We start from the raw sequence: 8,075 nt of genomic DNA on the forward strand, positions 1-8,075 counted from the left end.
TGATGTAACAACAAGACGGAATGAACAAATGATGTGCACCATTTATCATTCAGTAAACAAACGACAATATGTTTGGAAACTTTGGTAAAATTTAATCATTTTTCTACGCTAATCACCCTCAATAATTTATTGTTAATGATTTCTTGCAAATGAGGGCATTACAAGATCGTAAGTGTGGGAAGGGGTTAAATTCTTTCGGATTTTTAAAGAATTTAGTGCTCTCTGATAATAAAGAACAGCCCTAGTCTTATATACTGACTACCCAATTCTAGTAAAAATTTTCAAAATTTTCAATTAAATGAATTCAAAATCATGTTTATACATATTTATGAACGATAAAACTAGGTGTTAACACTGAAATTATTGTTACCTCGGAAAGGACATAAATTGAGAAACAACCCAAAATGTTAGAATTCATTTAAAATGGAATAGAGAACAATAAAAAGGCAAAGAAAGGAAAATAAAAGCCAAGTGTGGGAAAAATTTACCAAGTTATTTAAAACATATATCACATATTTTTGTACAAATAACTGAAGATACTTTTGTTTTGGACAATTTTATCAGTTTTACCCAATTTCATATAATATATTTGAAAGAAAGATGGATCTACACGATGAATCAATTCCATCATTAAAAGGAAGTAAAGTCTTCCGAAAAATAAACGCGCTTCTTGATTTAGGTCATGAAGTTGTCGTCCAGACCAGTTGTAGAGTCTACGAAAAACCTTGAAAAGTTTTCTCGAAAATCAGCTGGAAATCCACTAACCTCAGCATCTAACAGGGTCGCCAAGTGGTCAGACTTATCTTGACCATGAGAGGATCTGTCTCCTAAAATGGGGAGGGCGCCGTGCAAATTAGCTTGATAAGACTAATGAATCAGACCCCTAGAAAAGGATAATCTCCTTAAAAGATTAAAAATAAGCTTTTAAGCCTGATGTTACTCAATCCTAGAGATTGACTTTTAATGATTGAGAATTACAAACTCATGGAATTCGATGATATCTAAACTCGAGCTTGAACGAGAAAATATTTTGATCAAAATTACAAACCGATTTGTTTTCCGAAAACCTATTTTTAATGCGTTCATTACCATTGAACGTAAAATCCTAGGAACTCACCTGGAATTCATTAGGTCACCTGAACCAAATTAGGTGTCAACCGTAAGAACGATGGTTGCATAGCATGGTCGAAGACAGGACCTTGTGCCAGACCGAAAAACCATAAGGGTGAGCTTTACTATTGCTCCTACAAAGGATAGTAATTGCATCCGACACGTTATAAACCATAATTAAAAGCATGTCAGGGGACATTGCCTTAACAGTTGCTTGTTCAACGCTTTCCTTTACAACCGGATGGTAGTTTACCGAAAGGTAATATACGGAGCAAGTATACTGGACGTGTTGCTTTCCCAATACAAGGTTAGCAAGTGGGTGACACAAAACCGCAAGTTTTGAGCTAAAATTTTCAAATCTGAAACCCACCAAACCCACAACAACATTTTGCAAACACCGGTGAAGGGTTATTCTGGAAAACTTATCTAGGGTAAAAACTAGATTGAATTTTCAAAAGATCAAATGTTTTCATAAAGATCCAATTTCCTTAAGGATCTAAATTTTTATAGTCATGTGGGACTGTAAACCACATCGTTACTACCATTGTTTATACCACCGTATAAAAATCACTGATGTACAAAGTGTGAAGAATAAAGAAGTGATTTTAGTATTTTTATTTCAAGAATATATTGCTTGAGGACAAGCAACGCTCAAGTGTGGGAATATTTGATAATGCTAAAAACGAACATATATTTCATAGCATTATCCCTTAAGAAAGAAAAGCTTTTAGTTGCAAGTGTTCTATTTACAAGTGATATTCGTCTAAATAATAAAAGGTGAAGACAAAAGACAGATTCGACGAATTGAAGACGCAAACGACCAAAAAGCTCAAAAGTACAAAGTACAATCAAAGTGGTTTAAATTATTGATAAGAAACATCTCAAAATTACAAGAGTACAAGATGCAAAATGCAAAGTACAAGATATTAAATTGTACGCAAGGACGTTCGAAAATCCGAAAATGGGACCAGAGTCAACTCTTAACGCTCTACGCAGCGGACTAAAAATTACAAGTCAACTATGCACACAAATATAATATAATATTTAAATAATTCTATAAATTATTTATATATTATATATTATATTAAATACCGTCGGCAAGAAAGAAAACAAAGACATGTGAACTCCCCCAGCTGGTCATGCGATCGCATGGCCTGGAAGAGTAAAAACCATGCAATCGCATGGCCCCAAGTATCAGGCCACATCTATAAATTTCGCGTGTTTTGGCCAGTTTTATACATCTTTTTCTTCTCCTCAATCTCAACGTATATATATATATATATATATATATATATATATATATATATATATATATATATATATATATATATATATATATATATTAATTTTAATTCTAATAATAAGGGTATGTTAGCGAATATTGTAAGGGTGTAAGTCGAAATTCTGTCCGTGTAATGCTACGCTATTATTAATCATTGTAAGTTATGTTCAACCTTTTTAAATTAATGTCTCGTAGCTAAGTTATTATTATGCTTATTTAATGCCGAAGTAATCGTGATGTTGGGCTAAAATATTTAAAATTGGGTAATTGGGCTTTGTACCATAATTGGGGTTTGGACAAAAGAACGACACTTGTGGAAATTAGACTATGGGCTATTAATGGGTTTTATATTTGTTTAATTAAATGATAGTTTGTTAATTTAATATAAAGATTTACAATTGGACGTACCTATAAATAACCATATACACTCGATCGGACACGATGGGTGGGATATTTATAAGTACTAATAGTCGTTCATTTAACCGGACACGGGAATGGATTAATAGTTATCGGACTTATTAAAACAGTGGTGAATTATGTACAAGGACACTTGGCGTAATTGTTAACAAAGTATTAAAACCTTGGGTTACACGCAGTCGATATCCTGGTGTAATTATTAAACAAAGTATTAAGACCTTGTTACAGTTTAAGTCCCCAATTAGTTGGAATATTTGACTTCAGATATAAGGATAATTTGACGAGGACACTCGCACTTTATATTTATGACTGATGGACTGTTATGGACAAAAATCAGACGGACATATTGAATAATCCAGGTCAAAGGACAATTAACCCATGGGAATAAACTAAAATTAACACGTCAAACATCATGATTACGGAAGTTTAAATAAGCATAATTATATATTTCATATTTAATTGCACTTTTAATTATCGCACTTTTATTTACTGTCATTGTATTTAGTTGCACTTTTAATTATCGTACTTTTTAATTATCGCACTTTATTTATTGTCATTTTATTTTATCGCAATTTCATTATCGTTATTTAATTTCCGCTTTAAATTAAGTTATTTTTATTTTTAATATTTTACATTAGGTTTTAACTGCGACTAAAGTTTTAAAATCGACAAACCGATCATTAAACGGTAAAAACCCCCTTTTATAATAATAATATTACTTATATATATATTTGTATTTTTACAATTATAAGTTAAAAGTAATATAGCGTTGAACTAGTTTATTAGATCCCTGTGGAATGAACCGGACTTACTAAAAACTACACTACTGTACGATTAGGTACACTGCCTATAAGTGTTGTACCAAGGTTTAGGTATATCCACTCTATAAATAAATAAATAACTTGTGTAAAATTGTATCATATTTAATAGTATTTTCCTTGTAAAATATAAACTATTTTATATACACCTCGCATAACATCAGCTGGATAAGGTGGATAGCGATAGCGAAAAGGGTGATTGCTTCGCTGAAATTGATTAACCCTGGGTGATTGATTGAATCTGGGATTTGGTGGATGAGCTGGGTATTGGACGTAACAGACTGAACCGTCAGGGTTTTCGTACTCAACTTGATATTCTTCAGTAGGTTGCGGGTTGGTACAATTAACACAAGCCTGAGCTTGGTTAACCTGCTGCGGCTGCGTCTTCAGTTCTCTGAGTTGTTTAGCAAGAGATTCCATCTTATCCGTGAGGGATTTGATGGCCTCCGTTTGATTGTTAAGTGCAGATAGTGGGGCAGATGATGAAGTTGTTTCACCACTGTTCCAGTCATGATGATGCATTGTCATGTTCTCGAGCAATTCCCATGCTTCGTCTGCGGTTTGGTTCATCAGATTCCCTTGAGCTGCTACATCGATCGTCGTCCTATGATTTACCGTAAAACCATTGTAGAAGGTACAGATTTGGGCTGACCGTTCTAGCTGGTGATTAGGGCATTTCTTTAGCAGGGTTTTGAATCGCTCCCATGCATTGTAAAGAGATTCATCATAACTTTGTTTGAAGTTAATGATGTCATTCTTCAGTTTGGTTTGTTTAGAAGGAGGGAAATATTTGGTTAGGAATTTAGTAGCCATCTCCGTCCATGATGTGATGGAATCTTTTTCCAGTCATTCGAACCAAGTTTGAGCATGATGAGTGAGAGAATAGGGGAACAAGTATAGCCGGACTATATATTGTTCTATCCATGGCTGTTTGTAGGAGTTCGAAAGAGATATGAATTTATCAAGGTGAGAATTAGGATCGTCATTCGGTAATCCATGAAACTGACAGCTATTCTGGATGAGTTGGATGATGTGATGTTTTAACTCGAACGAGTGTCCTTGAATCTCTGGAAATCTGATTGGTCCTCCTCGACCTTCAATCGAGGGTTTGGTATTTTATGCTAAAGTAACACGTAACGCCATTCGATTTCTGATTCGTGCTTCCTTACGTGCTTTAGAGATTATTGCGTCTGGATCAGGTACGAATAATAACGGCCCTGGTCTAGATCGGGTTTGGGTCATACACTAGGTATGCCTTTTTGTTTTTAATTTTTCGCAAATAGGCTAAATTCTAAAGTAATCTAAAGTAAGCTAAACTAATCTAAGGTAATCTAAGTCTAAGGTAATCTAATCTAATTTAATCTAGGGTAGTCTAAAGTAATCTAAGGTAATCTAATTTAATTAACTAACTATCCTACGGTGGAATATGTTTTTGGTTCTGGCTACTGATTCCCTGGTATTTCGGCAACAGAGCTCCGCACGAACTATTCAACAAACCAAGTGGCCAGGCCGACTACGGAGAGGCAGGATCCTTTTGGTCCCAATGTAATTGGCGACTGTTCGGAAAATACAATAACCAAGTCCGTGTATAATTGTCTTTTTTAGACACCACTAAATGCTTGTGAATAAGTTTGATAGAGAGCAGTATTGCCTGATACCAGTTCCCCGGAAGCGGTGCCAAAAACTAGTATCCTCCCGTGATATGACTGAAACGGACGGTTTTTATTCGCGCGGTGTCGTCAGGCCGCGGCTTTCCAGGATCAGCCACTTGTGGGAGGAAGGTACTGTTTTAAATTTATATTTAGCAGGGCCTATATCTTACTACTCCTTATAAGTAAGGGAAGTATGACCTAGAGTCGTATTTTTGAGATATCAGTAGAATCAAACCTATATTTAAGCCTAAGATAGTTAGGGAGTAGTGAATATTTATTTTGGGGTTTTTCTTGTTTATAAGACAGATAAAGTAAATGCGATAAAATTCGTAATTCAGATAAGGTTAAAGTGAGTACATACTATGACTTCATCAGTTATTCTGCCGAGATTATGGAATGCTGGCTCATGAATAGGCAGAGGCCTTGTATTCATTACACTGGTCCTAAACGCCCCTGTCATAAGACATGTCACTGGGTACTGCGTTAGGCTTGAATATTCTGAATAGATAGCAACGTCCCTTACCCCTGATGCCCGTGCAGTCTGACTACAGGCATACACGTTCAGACGGCTCATCCAATTGAGCGACTCGGTTGGGTGACGTATTAACATTCCGAAATGGTCTAAACTTTCTTAAGCATAATAGAATACATGGTTTACCATATTCGAGAGACGTGATGCGTTTCAATGATTTCGTTAATGATTGGTAAAAGATAGTTAGGCCCTTAAAAAGAGTTCAACCATAAAGAACACCATGGCCAAGTCAAGCTGACTTCCATGAACACGTTCGGTGATCCTAACGGTCCAATCCTTTATGTGTCTAAACAAACAGTCCCTTAATTAACTAAGAATCCCTCAAGCGGGGTGCAATGCTTGAGACCGCGTTATGGTGCAGTGTACTGGTCAACACTAACCGGGTTCCATGGCCTTACTTAGCATATGTACAGCTTACAACAACCGCTATGCTTCAGCGTGCACGTACGAAGTTTATATGCTTGGTGAATACACTAGCATGGTCTAGGACCGACAATGTACTAAGGGTCTAGTCAGATGTTTCACTACGAAAGAGTCCTCAGTCGTAATCCAAAGCTCGATAGACTTACTACAACCGGTGTGCCTCAGTCGATCTTACATTGTATCCGATAGACTTCTCTTACCAAGGGGTGACACAGATAGTGTACTCTTAATCGGGGTTCGCGACTTCCCAATAACAGAGCCTATAACTACATTCTATTAGTTGGAAAAGCGATTGAGTTTAAAGCATAATCGGAAAGCATTTCAACAGCATACACAGACCATAATATTATTTCGGCATTATAACTGCTTACATCATAGCATACACTAAAGATAAGTACTCGCTAATCATGGCAACAATATCATAAAACATTATATAAGATAAAGGATAGAAGTACCAGTAGATTAAACGAGTTCTGAATACAAAAGTGACAACTTCAAGACTCCAGACCGCTCCTAATACAATCTTCAACGTTCTTCTCCGGGTACTAAGTTTCCTGCACGGAGTCGAAGGCCTTGAGAGTATGATTAATATTGTACAAGAGAGAGAAAGAAGTGAATTGAAGTGTGTGTTGGAATGAATGACAAAGACCCTTCAAATAGACAAGGATTTTACCAAAATACGGCTGGCAGGCCGTATGGCAGCCCGTTTGGTGGAGCGTATTTGGCAGGCCGTTTTCCTGGCAGCCCGTATGGCAGGCCGCTTGGTGAGCCATATTTGGCAGGCCGTTTACATACTGGCAGGCCGTTTGGCAGGCCGTTTTTGATGCTGGTCAGCCTTGATTCACTGGATCGTAACTTGATTTCTTGTCTTTCACCGTTTTCGCTCTAGAATCTTCGTTTTAGCTCCGATTCTCTTGATTCTTTTCGCACCACCTTCGTAATTACTTGTTCTTCAATTCTAACCAACGAAATGGGTATTTTTCTGATAAAGTTTGAATCTTTGTTGTTTTTGGGTACTGGGGTGAAAACGTGACTTTTTAGCCGATATCAATTCGCATCCACACGAGACTACTATCTTCAATAACACAACAACATCGAGGTTGGCCGAACTACACGAGCCTTAGTAAATCTGCAACCACACGAGATCACTACCTCAATAAGATGATCGAACTACACGCGTCATCGTGAATCTGCATCCACACGTGATTCACTTCCCAAATCAAAACCCACATCATCGGGGTTACTCAACCACAACTCAATACCAATCCCACGCCATCGGGATTATATAACTCCACATCACAAGTCCATGTGATAACGTTCACACGAAGTGTGCACCTCGCCAAAGGTGGTCAACCAAAATGCACAACCGTGCCAATTGGACCTATTACACAAGTCCATCAAATCCACCTATATGTGAAGTGAGCTCTATAACCGAGAACCACTTCACCTGACCCGCACCCATCCTACACTTACATATGCACATAGGATATTAACACTCACCTTGTCATCTTGAAGAATGCAACCGAACAAATTCGAAACACATCAATGGAAAGTACCTATTCCATTATCACAATACAAACAACACACTTAGAGTAGATTTACAAACCAACTCAAATCGACACTTAGTGCAATTTCCACCAATTGCACTTTTAAGCACAAACCGCGCCCAAACTAACCAATAATCACTAACAGTAGTGACAATGGTCCAAATATGCCAATTTAACCCAATCATAAGTGTTAAACACTTATCATTCTGAAAATCACCCATAAACCCTAATTTTGACTCATTTCAAAATTAGTCTTTCAAATACACTAAAATGGGTTCCAACACTTCCATAATC

The 8,075-nt window shown here is 36.8% G+C and overlaps 1 non-coding gene across 1 annotated transcript; it reads left to right on the forward strand.

Moving 5' to 3' along the window:
• The first annotated feature begins 4,285 nt into the window (after nt 1-4,285).
• On the forward strand, nt 4,286-4,392 carry LOC139894799 (small nucleolar RNA R71). Its single transcript, XR_011775281.1, has one exon. It is a non-coding gene; the product is annotated as a small nucleolar RNA R71 (small nucleolar RNA).
• Nucleotides 4,393-8,075: the final 3,683 nt, after the last annotated feature.

The sequence above is a fragment of the Rutidosis leptorrhynchoides genome, chromosome 2 (assembly GCF_046630445.1).
Source record: "Rutidosis leptorrhynchoides isolate AG116_Rl617_1_P2 chromosome 2, CSIRO_AGI_Rlap_v1, whole genome shotgun sequence".
Classification (NCBI taxonomy): domain Eukaryota; kingdom Viridiplantae; phylum Streptophyta; class Magnoliopsida; order Asterales; family Asteraceae; genus Rutidosis; species Rutidosis leptorrhynchoides.